The sequence below is a fragment of the Perca fluviatilis genome, chromosome 22 (assembly GCF_010015445.1).
Source record: "Perca fluviatilis chromosome 22, GENO_Pfluv_1.0, whole genome shotgun sequence".
NCBI classification, from domain to species: domain Eukaryota; kingdom Metazoa; phylum Chordata; class Actinopteri; order Perciformes; family Percidae; genus Perca; species Perca fluviatilis.
This window is the reverse complement of record NC_053133.1, coordinates 10,932,452-10,943,857: the sequence shown is the minus strand read 5'-3', so window position 1 is coordinate 10,943,857 and position 11,406 is coordinate 10,932,452.

Genomic DNA, 11,406 nt, shown 5'->3' with positions numbered 1-11,406 from the left:
CTGACAGAGGTCCTTGCCTCCTCCAGGGAAAACTTTGGCAGTACATCAGTATACACACACACACAAACAGAGTTTTTCTTTCAAAACAAAGTGGTGAGTGTTGAACATACTGGGAGCATGTAACTCAATTGAAAACAGAAAATGACTGGATGCAATCTTGTTTGGCTGCAGAGTCAGGTTGGGGAAAACATTTTCTTCAAGAGGCCTGTTTTATGACACACAGCTCCTTGCTAACTATTGCTTTTATATGATTGATGAACAGTGAAGCAGTCCATTATAAATTGAGAGGTTATGTTGCTGTGTTAAAACATTAGTTAGCCCTTATGTATTGTACACCTTTGATGTGTGGCGTACAGTACTGCTTCATCGCTATGGGAACGGCTGTTCTCCTGCAGCTCCCTGAAAGGTCATTATGGGATGGGAAAGCCCAGTTGACCCAAGGCAAAGTACATCATTTGTCTTTTAGCACCAGGAGAACACACCCAACAAAGCAGGCTGACCCCTGTTAGAACACTGAGGATTTGGGCCATTTTTCAAAGCCACATAGGAATTTGCCATTGGCTGAAGTCAGCTGTTTTTAATTGTTTTAGACAAACATTTTTCTTTCTTTTTTAATCATACATGACTTTTTTTGTTGTGTCTCGCTATCAAATAATAAAATGTGAATGTGTGGAATTGTTTTCTTGTATGATTAAGGGATATTTGATACAACAAATAATATCTTTGGTACTCTTTCATCGCTATTTTGACCTTTTTTCTCCTTTTTATTCTCCCACTGTCTTCTAATCGTCTAACCCCCCACTCTCCATCACACACACACACACAGACACACACAGACATACGCGTGGTTACCTAGTACCTAGGCCATCCAACCTCTCACACGGCTGCAGCCCTTCCTAATAAATAATGGGAGGTGTCCAGAGCTCATCATCCCAGCAAATAGGCTGCTATATAATATGCGGTCCACTTTAGATAGGTTGCCATATAATATGTGGCCCGACCTCAGATAGCCACAGCAGGAAGGGCTGGCAGCCCATTCATTATGAGAGCAATCGGTTCAGTGGGGGCAGCAAGGTGGCTAGGTGAGGGATACACAGTCGCTCTCACAGAGATATGTACACACACACACACACACATTCCTGTCGTCCTTGGCTAAATAGGAGGTCCACAAACAAACAAATATAAAGCCCGTAGAGACTTATGTGAAACTTGAATATAGTCAGTTATTTGATTAAATGCAATTTTCTGTATTTAAATGAGTTGAGATTCACTTCTAATATATTTCTTGAATGTGTGTACATTTCTTTTTTTTCAAGGATTATTTTTTCAGGCATTTTAGGCCTTTATTTCCATAGGGCAGCTGAAGACATGAAAGGGGAGAGAGAGGGGGAATGACATGCAGCAAAGGGCCACCAGTCAGAGTTGAACCTGCGGCCGCTGAGTCGAGGAGTAAACCTCTATATATATATATATATATATATATATATATATATATATATATATATATATATATATATATGTGTGTGTGTACTCCTCTACCAACTGAACTAACCCGGCCACTAATGTGTATACATTTTAAATCTGTCTTCATGTTATTAAGAAATATTTCGACATTTTGGGAAATACGCTTATTCACTTTCTTGCTGAGTTATAAGGAGATTGATGCCACTCGTGGGACAAATATGAAGCCCAGCCTGCAGCCGGTTAGCTTAGCTTTGCATAAACAGACAAAAAAAAGAGCTAGCCATCTGTGCAAAGGTGACATACATCCTTACCAGCACCTTGAAATAACAGATGAACATGTAACGTCTTCAAAGTAAAGGGGAATCAGTATTTCTTGGTGACTAGCGGCCTGGCACATTGACTAGCTGGGCTAGCTCTTTCCATTTGCCTCAATTATGCCAAGTCGTGTTTTTACAGGAGGCAAAGGGTTTTTGCTTGGCACAGTAACGTCCTGGGGTTACTGGGCGACCATGTTTTGTTTTTAAACTTTGGTATTTGCACGGCTTAAAGTTATTAGGTGTTAAATAGTGAGCTTTATCGTTATCTTTGGTCTAAGCTAGACTTAGAGTTTCCCTCTTTCCAGTTTTTGTGCTAAACTAAGCTAAGCTAACCGGCTGCTGGTGGTAGCTTCATATTACAGTAAAGACATGAGTGGTATCAATCTTTTCATCTATCTTTCAGCAAGAAAGAAAAAAATGCATATTTCCCAAAATGTTGAACTATTAAAGAACTATTGGAAATGTAATTCCTCCTTTCTTTTCCTCCCTATCCTAATTTTTCATCCTTCCTTTCCTCCTTTTTCTTTCCATATAGCATATATTTCTATCACATCTTTTTTTAATTTCCTTCCTTCATACCATCTCCTTTCCTTCTTTCCTTCCCTCTCCACATCAGAACCCCCTCCCCACCTCCTCCTACCTCAGACTCATTACACCCCACCCACCCGTACCGTGAAGCTCTCCTCATATAATATGATGGCCATCTGCTTGGCTGAGCCACGCTTTCCAAAAGCCCCGGGGCTGCATGTTTATCTGTCGTCCCCCTCTCAAACTCCTTTAAGGATGCAAAACATATCAGCGATCATCGCAGTTACAATTAGCACAGGTGCTGCTGAGCTGTAAAGTGATCAGGAGAAATGGGAGGAAACATAATTGAAGTGGATTAGAGCGGAGAGGTGGGAGGGAAAAAAAATGAAATAAAAATTCTGGAGGCTTGGACAGCGGCCCTTTTCTATACTGCTGTTTAAAATTCACTGTGCTGTGATTAAAACTGGTGCAGAACAGTGGCGGAAGTCCTGGCAATGAGTTAACAGCTGTCTAGTGTGTTCTAGTGTGTTTCTAACCCACTGTTTCCATGAATGTGGTCTTGTCAGGTTGAAATATGGAATTGGACAGCGTGATTGTGAATTGTATAACCAAGATCAGGGCTCTTTGTACATGTACTGCATGTATTTTTCTGTTTTACCTGAGGAGCTTGTACATCTGTGTGTGTGTGTGTGTGTGTGTGTGTGTGTGTGTGTGTGTGTGTGTGTGTGTGTGTGTGTGTGTGTGTGTGTGTGTGTGTGTGTGTGTGTGTGTGTGTGTGTGTGTGTGTGTTGGGGGGGGGTCTGTGTTTACTGTATAGTCTAACATGACAAACCAAATTTTCTTGTATTCAGCTTGTCAGCATCCTTTGACAACATGGCAGCAAACATTTCTGCACACGCATGCAAACACACATATAGATAGACAAACTCACACTCACACACACACACACACCATTTTGGTAGCTTGAGCAGGGCCGAAATATTCTGTAGCAGTCACTCATGAAGAGAAATTCTTAATAATAAATATCCAGCCAATAATGAATGTGCTGCTGGCTGCAGTTGTCTTGGGGGCATAATATCTAATTTCCTCCCAATGTTTCATATCCCTACTCCTGCATGTCGACACAGTCCATCATTACACCCCAATGCAGGTTGCTATCACTTTTATTTATTTTTCAAATCAATATATAAATCAAAGCCTGGACAGATGAGAGCCAATAAATTAGAGAGTGCTGGACAAATGTGGAATGTTAACTGTGTACCAGGAGAGGAGATTCCCATGGGTGCAGCCTGGTCTGTGCTGTGTGCTAGAGGAAAATCTACTAAATGTCATATTAAATCACAGCTAACTTGAATATTACTCAGTGCTGTTTTTAATACAAGTGGAAAAACTCATCCAAGGCCTAATCTGAATATCTTTTGTGGATTCCGTGTATCTTCACGGACGGCCTCTATATCTTATCGTATTCTTCTTTTTTTTTATTTCAATTTTTTTAAATCAAGGCTGAGACAAACAAGTGGATGATGTCCCCTGTGGTCTTGGTAGTAACAGACAATGGAGCAATTGAAATTTCTGGCAGTGAGGGATCCCATTTTGCATCCCTCCCCACCAGGCATTCATTTATAGCAAATTAAACTGGGGGATGCAAAATAGAGTAGCGGAGCAGTGATCTTATGTGCACCAGCCACAGCGTGTGAGTCACCCCCTTCTATTCCAAGCTCAGCCACATGGAAAAATGGGAGTGTTAGTGGAAGAAGGGTAAGAAACGGGGGCAAGAGGATAGAGAACCAGGTGAAATAGAGCATAGAGTACAGGGGCGGAGGGTCGGCAGCCTCATAAGCATGCAGCTGCCATCTTGAATCCTCACTGCGGACTCACGTAGGTGCAGGGGGCTAACCAGTCAGCTCGGACAAAGACCCATAACTTGAAGGGCGGGCTTAGAAGGCACACACACACACTCAGAGCTATACCTGAGCGTGGCAATCATCGCTATCAGCAGGGAATATGCTACCATCAGGCCCTATAACATCAGAGTACACCTTGGCGCTGACACCGCATGACATGCATATGTGCGGAGGCAGCGTGAGGCGATGCCAGGCCAGCCAGCAGCAGGGGTTTGAAGGAGATTCCCGTTGACAGTGGTCCGGTGCGGGGGGAGAGGACCTCCACTGCAAAGTGAAACAGCAGGCCTTCTTCACTTTACATGGTAGGAACACAAAGAGAGAAGCCGAGCCTCCTGGGTACTCAGAGAAAAGGATAAAAGAAATGTAATTTTGTCAGCTGGTGTGTAAGTAGTGTAAAATAAAATTCTATCTCCATTATGGGAAACAATAAAGTCTGTTTCAGCTATGTTATTAACATACAAAGACAGATATACTGTATGATTGCACAGTGCTTAAATCATAAAAGTCACATTTGGCCCGGGCTGGAATTATCATATAAGGCAGCTAAATATTATTGTCATTATTGATTAATCTGCTAGTTTTTTTTTTTTTCTCCAATCAATCGATTAATCCTTTGGTCTATAAAATGTCAGAAAAGAGTGAAATATGACCATCACAATTTTCAAAAGCCCCAGGCAACGTCGTCAAATAGCTTGTTTCTGCTGACAGTCCTGAACCCAAAACTCTTACACTGTAAACCCAGATTTAGTTGTAATTAAACTTTTTAGTTTTTATTCATTCTCCCTTGTGGGGGGAGGAGCTTAGGAGACTGTTTTGGGCTTCAGCAGAAAAGGGGGAGGGACTGAGAAGTTGTCGATGTTCAATTTTGGCTAAGTCCTGGATCTTCGCAATCCTACCTACAGCCCCTTTAAGTAAAGGTAACTACGGATGTTAAGTTTCTGTATGGGAGGGGCGGGGTCATTTGACTGTTCCGTGCTAAAAGCGGTGCAAAGGCTCATGGGAAAAAATATGTAAGTTCTGAAAGGTTTCTGTCCTAGTTAAAGTGTGTGTTCTGTGAATATTTTGGGTGTGCATTTATGTTATCTGGGTTTTAGTTGCATATGGTTGATTTAGTGTTCATGTTTATCTACATTTATTGTTGCACCATGACCGAGACCGAGGTGGAGACTGATGGGGTCAGGGCAGTGAGGAAATGTATGGTTTAACAGATCCATGCAGAGCACGTTGGAAAATACAACCTATGTATTGTCTTCCTTTCTGTTTTACTGGAAGTAATGCATTGTATACATTCTTCTTAACGCTATCCTGTTATAAAGATAAAAACATAGTTATAAGTGTGACTTCTTACCATAGTTTTGTCTCTGCAAGTCTCATCCAGTGCTATCAGGCTCTTACAAAGGTTGAATCTTTTATTTTTATCAAGACTCCAGTAGCAGCATTCTGTATGTGTTGAGGATTAAGGACACAGTATCAGTCTAGTCTTAACAAGCTTATTGATCTCCATGGGGAATTTCTCATCATTTAGCCTCATTACTAAAATGTGAGAGCTCAGGGGCGGTTAGAATCAGTGTGCGGGAAAATGTGGTGTTCAAGGGCAGTATGGAAGGATAGATATTTCATGGCGTCTTAAAAGTATCTTTGTCTTTAGTTCACGTTCATCAAACGTCACATGAAGTATTGATATGTGAACACTCTGAACTAGTGTGCACAGGTAGGAGAGGAATCCTGATGCCCTTTGATTCATTTCTCATTTTCAGTCAAAACACAACACAAGTTGTTAAAGGACAATTCCGGCACAAAATGAACCTAGGGGTTAATAACACATGGGTACCGAGTCGACCGTTCTCTGGGATATGTTTTCATGCTAATCGAATGTGACCAGTTTTAGGGCAAACCGCTAAATAGCTAATAACGCTAGATGTTGGGGCACGCAAAAGTAAAAATAAATCACTATTTCTACACCACTAACAAGGCTCAAAATAGCACCACACTTCCACTGTAGCATAATGAGTGTCCCTACATGTAAACTGAAGCATTGACAACTTTGTAAGTGTACAGACAGTTTATTAAAAAGATAGTTTAGAAAGACTGTACCTTCACGTACCTGCAACCAGTAACCAGTAACATAGCTCAAGCACGGCGTTCGTGGTTCGACTGATCGTGACTTTTTTCCCAAGATGGCGCCTGCCTGTATTCGTGAAGGTACAGTCTTGAGCCTTGTTAGTGGTGTAGAAATAGTGATTTCTTTTTACTTTCGCGTGGCCCCGACGACTAGCGTTATAAGCTATTTAGCGGTTTGCCCTAAAACTGGACACATTCGATTAGCATGAAAACATATCCCAGAGAACGGTCGATTAGGTACACGTGTTATTAACCCCTAGGTTCATTTTGCGCAGGATTTGTTTCTATGTTTCTATGTTGCCTATGCTACTGAAACAACCTTTGTTTTTTACCAAAAGAATAACATAAATTTACAGCCAATAAATTCACACATGGCAGACCGAAGAAACATCTGAAATACTTCATGTAGATATGATCCTTGTATTCTTTTTATGATCTTTGACAATCCACCAGTTAGACGTTAAACTGGAAGCAAAATTTGGCCATTTACTTTGTTTTGGTATCATTGTATTTAAAGGAAGTTTTCATAAAATAGGCAAAAGACAATTCTGATCAAACATCACAAGACTAAAAACCTCCAACCATGTTTGGAACAATTACATACAGTATAGCCTATCTTTTAACGCTACACTGGGAAACAAGATCTCATTTAAAAACAATAGCAAAGCAGAAGGCAGTTGTTCCAATATGGAGAATATAAAGAATAAATAATCCAGTTGTCTGCAGTGCCCAACGCAAAGCAATTTAACGCATCAGTGGCAGCCGCCTATTAATTTCCTGTAGAAGGGAAGAGGGGGGGGGAGGCTGGGAGCACTGATTGGAGAGACAACACAGCCGCATCATGTATCACTTCAGAGCCAAACAAGGCACACACACACGCAAATAAATGCATAAATGCACACTCACACCTAACACGAGAATCCACGCAAGCAAACACACGCACGTCATAGTTGTATTGCTGTTGTTTCCCACACTGTCCGTGGGAGCGAGGTGACACTTTATACTTAATGATAGTGAATTAAAAAAGGAAAGCCTACAGATAGAGAGGCCCATATGTGAATCTTGTCCTTAGGGTGTTGCATCAATAATAGGCCCCCCAGGCAGGATGTCCCTGCTTCTCCTATGCATTCACTGCAGCTCCCAGTCTGCTTTAATTAGGTACCCAGCCTCTGACCCCTCCCCTGTTTCCCAAATAACTAAAGAGGGCGTGGCAGCAACAATATCGCTGGCGCCTATCCAAACAACACCTCTTTCACCATGGGGGATGAGGGGGGGGGGGAGACCAAGGTGCTATAAATCCAGAGGTATTTGGACACGGGCCACCATCAGTCCCAAACTGCCGCTGCGGTGGAAATAATGCAGGGCTGACAAATAATGATCTTAAAGACATCATAGCTGCTGAACTTCTTACTGTGTGTTCTTTTTGCAGTTTTCAATTTAAACACAAAACAATGTGCGTTCTCCATCCCACAAGCCAAATCACTGCTTCCCTCTCAGTTGCAGAAAGAATGATCTTCACTAAAACTTTTAAATATTTGCACACGATTGATTTCTGTTTACCAGTGACAGACCAATTCCTCATCTTTGGCAGAAAACAGCAACTCTGGACCGCGTCTCTGCCTCTCTGCCAGCTATTCATTTGACCTGTCTCATAGAATCAGTGTTTGGTTTGATGCAAGGTTTTTCATTATCACTATGGCCCATCATTATTACTTTCCTCTTATTATAGTCTGGGGGACATTCAAGGCAGTTCAGAAGAGCTGTGGGATGAGGGACAACACACACACACACACACACACAGTCATTTCTTCCTTTTGGGGGAGGAAAAAAAAGTGCCCCACAGACATAATGTCTGTGTTTTCCTGCAATTAATTAATGGGTCCCAAGCTAGTTAGCAGTAGGCAGCACTTGTTTCACCGTGGCGACTGAGAGAGGGCGAAAGGGGTTGGAGCCAGGCTCGCCTCGGTAGCTGCAGGCTTTTAGTTGTGAGCCACTGGATTTGGACTATTTTTAACGAAATCCTTTTATGGATAGCTAAATCTGATTTTATGCAAGAAGAGTCTCCTGGGTTTCAATTAACTGGGGGCCACGCTGCAGATCTATCACAAAAAGAGAGAGGGAAGGGAAGAGAGAGAGAAATGGGGAGAGAAAAAGATAGAAAAGAAAGAGAAGGCGAAGAGGAAAGCCTTTGATTAAGACGGTCTAATTAAACATTTGTGAAATGCATTATCTGCGCTGTTTTTTTGTTGTTTTTTTCACGATGATCCACGGTTGCCTAATTGTCTGCTTGTCCCCCTTCTCCTAAAAAGTTGTTTTGTGGTTACATCATGGTTGTTAATGCAAAAAGACGCTTTAGAGTCCCTTTTAACTGCAGTTTGTCTTTCCACAATTAAGGATTCAAAGAAAATACTGTATGTAATTGGGAAAGCCATGTTTCTCACCCTTCAACTACAGTCCTCTGGGTGCCTCTTGAAAACATTTGACTCACTGTAAAGATTTGGTGGCGAGTGGGGGAGGTGGGGGGCACACTTCTACAGGAGACTCTGGAAACTAATTTGATTCCTAAAACATGCAAGATGACAGCTTCCCGCTGCATAGCGGAGGTAGATTTGACTTTGAATCATGACACACTGTTTAATCACGGGCCACGAGGCATGGAAAGTCGCTAGACCTGAGGAGAGTCACATAAAGAGTGTCAAGCGTGCGGGGCGAGAGACAGAGAGAGACAGAGAGAGGGCAAGAAAATCCATAAGAGATTAAACAGTGTTTGGTCAAAACACACAGCATGATATGTGCGTCTATCACCTCACCGCTCTCTCTCTCTCATTGCGATGCATATTTCTTCCCAGCCGGTCCGCTCCCTCATTGTTAAACTACCCACAGGGCACTTCTTAATGTGAAGTTGATCTCAGGTTGTAGTCGCTTACATGTGCACACACACACACACACACACACACACACACACACACACACACACACACACCGGTTCCACTCAGCACACTCCACCCCCATTGCTGCCATGACATTTCTCTCCCCATTCAATTCCCAGCGTGTGCAGCAGTAGCAAAGCGTATTACGTCCATCTTTTTTCTCTCTCTCTGCATAGTGAAGGAATGATTCAGTTCATCAGAGCACGGAAATATGCTCATACTGTATACCTTTGGCTGAAATGCACACACATGCTGAACCAGCACAGGTCTATTTGATGATACTCTCTCTCTAACACCAACACACACACACACACACACATGCTGATTAAGTAGGCAGGTTGAACTGAGCACACAGACACCAACAATCGCCATCACACGTGTACGCTTGTGGTCCTGTGATTAAAGCAGCTATAATCAATATTTTTATATCAACAATGGATCACATTAAGAATCAGTAAAACAATTATCACCTGTCTCTGCAGTGTCCTTCAGCTCTACAGAGCTTTGTAGCGTCTTTCAGCTGATTGTTAAAAATTTCCAGCACGCAATTTTACTGTTTGGGTTCACTCTCGTTGCTTGTTTGACTTACATTCATCGTGTGGCCATTCAAAAAGTTATTGACAGCAACTTTGCTATAACAGCTTAAATGTTTTTTTTGTTTCCATGGCTCCAAAGTAGGTAAAAACAGGTATAAACAGGGTAACTACATGATGTGTGTGTGTGTGTGTGTGTGTGTGTGTGTGTGTGTGTTGTTGTGTGTTTGTTGTGTGTGTGTGTGTGTGTGTGTGTGTGTGTGTGTACATGAAGAAGGTCCAACTTTAAAGAGTAACTTAACAACAATTTCTAAGGCCCTCTCTGGTTGAAAGTTTCCAGCTTGTTTTACCTCTGGGTGTGCACCTTTAACCACACCCAACAGTGATGTCACTGTGCACTGACCACACCCTGGAGTGCACTTCACACGACACTTCACACTTCTACATCATTGCAGAAAGGTGAGAATTGAAACCACTGGAAGACAGCAAAAACAAGATCAGTTTAAACAACTAATAGATTAGAGTCAGGGGTCCTTAGGTTACTTTTTTAAACAAAACTCAATCTATGTGTGATTTGAAAGTGACCTGTCTGCTTTTTGAGGCAGGCATCTCTCATTTAAATGTTTTACACTGCTCCCTAATCCCCGCTTCAACATTTGCCTCCTCTCTCTTCTCCTTTTCTCTACCCAGGTCTTGTTCTCTCCTCCCATGCTCCATCTCTCAGTGGTGCTCTTACCTCCCCCTCCCCTCCTACCATCCTCTCCTATATTAAACTTGTCTTCTATGGTTCCAAGGTGCTCTAAGTGGTGGCAGTGCTAAGGTGCTAGCAGGGTGCTAGCAGGGTCTGCACTGAGCATGCCCAATGAGACAACCTTACTAATTAGAGATCCAACCTTGATGAGTGGTCTCTCTCTTTTTTCTCTCTTTCTCTCTTACACACCCACACCTACACACACACACACACACACACACACACACACACACACACACACACACACACACACACACACACACACAAACACACACACACACACACACACTCACTATCTCTCTCTCTCTTCATAAGCATGTGTATCTGGGCCCAGAAATTACTTAATATGATATATTAACATATTTCTGGCAGGAACGGCAGGAGGAGGGTGCTCGTTGGAGACAAATTATCCAAATTAATTTCTAATTTAAAATCCTATGCCTTTTATTATAAGCTGTGGGCGCCCTTGGTACCAGAGACACAGCGATGAAGAGGGAATAAAGGCAGATAGAGAGCAGTGAGACAAAAGTGAAGTCAAGGATGGAAAGATGGAAGGAGGAATCAGAGGATGCTTTAATAACCTTGGCCCGTCTTTGCCCACAAACCAAATGAATAAACGGAGGGGGATATGAAGACACAGGAAGGATTTAACTGAACATGGCCGGCTGAACTCAGCCCAGCTTAATTCAGCCATGAGAGAACATCCCCAGAGAGGAAGAAGAGAAAGTGGAAAATTAATATGGGTCCAAAAGTTTTAGGCATACTTGGATCTCCCCTTTGCCCTAATTAGTGGCCTCACATCCTTGCTAAGCCTGAGACGGAGGAGAGGCTAGCGGCCACGACCATGGGTCAATCTTT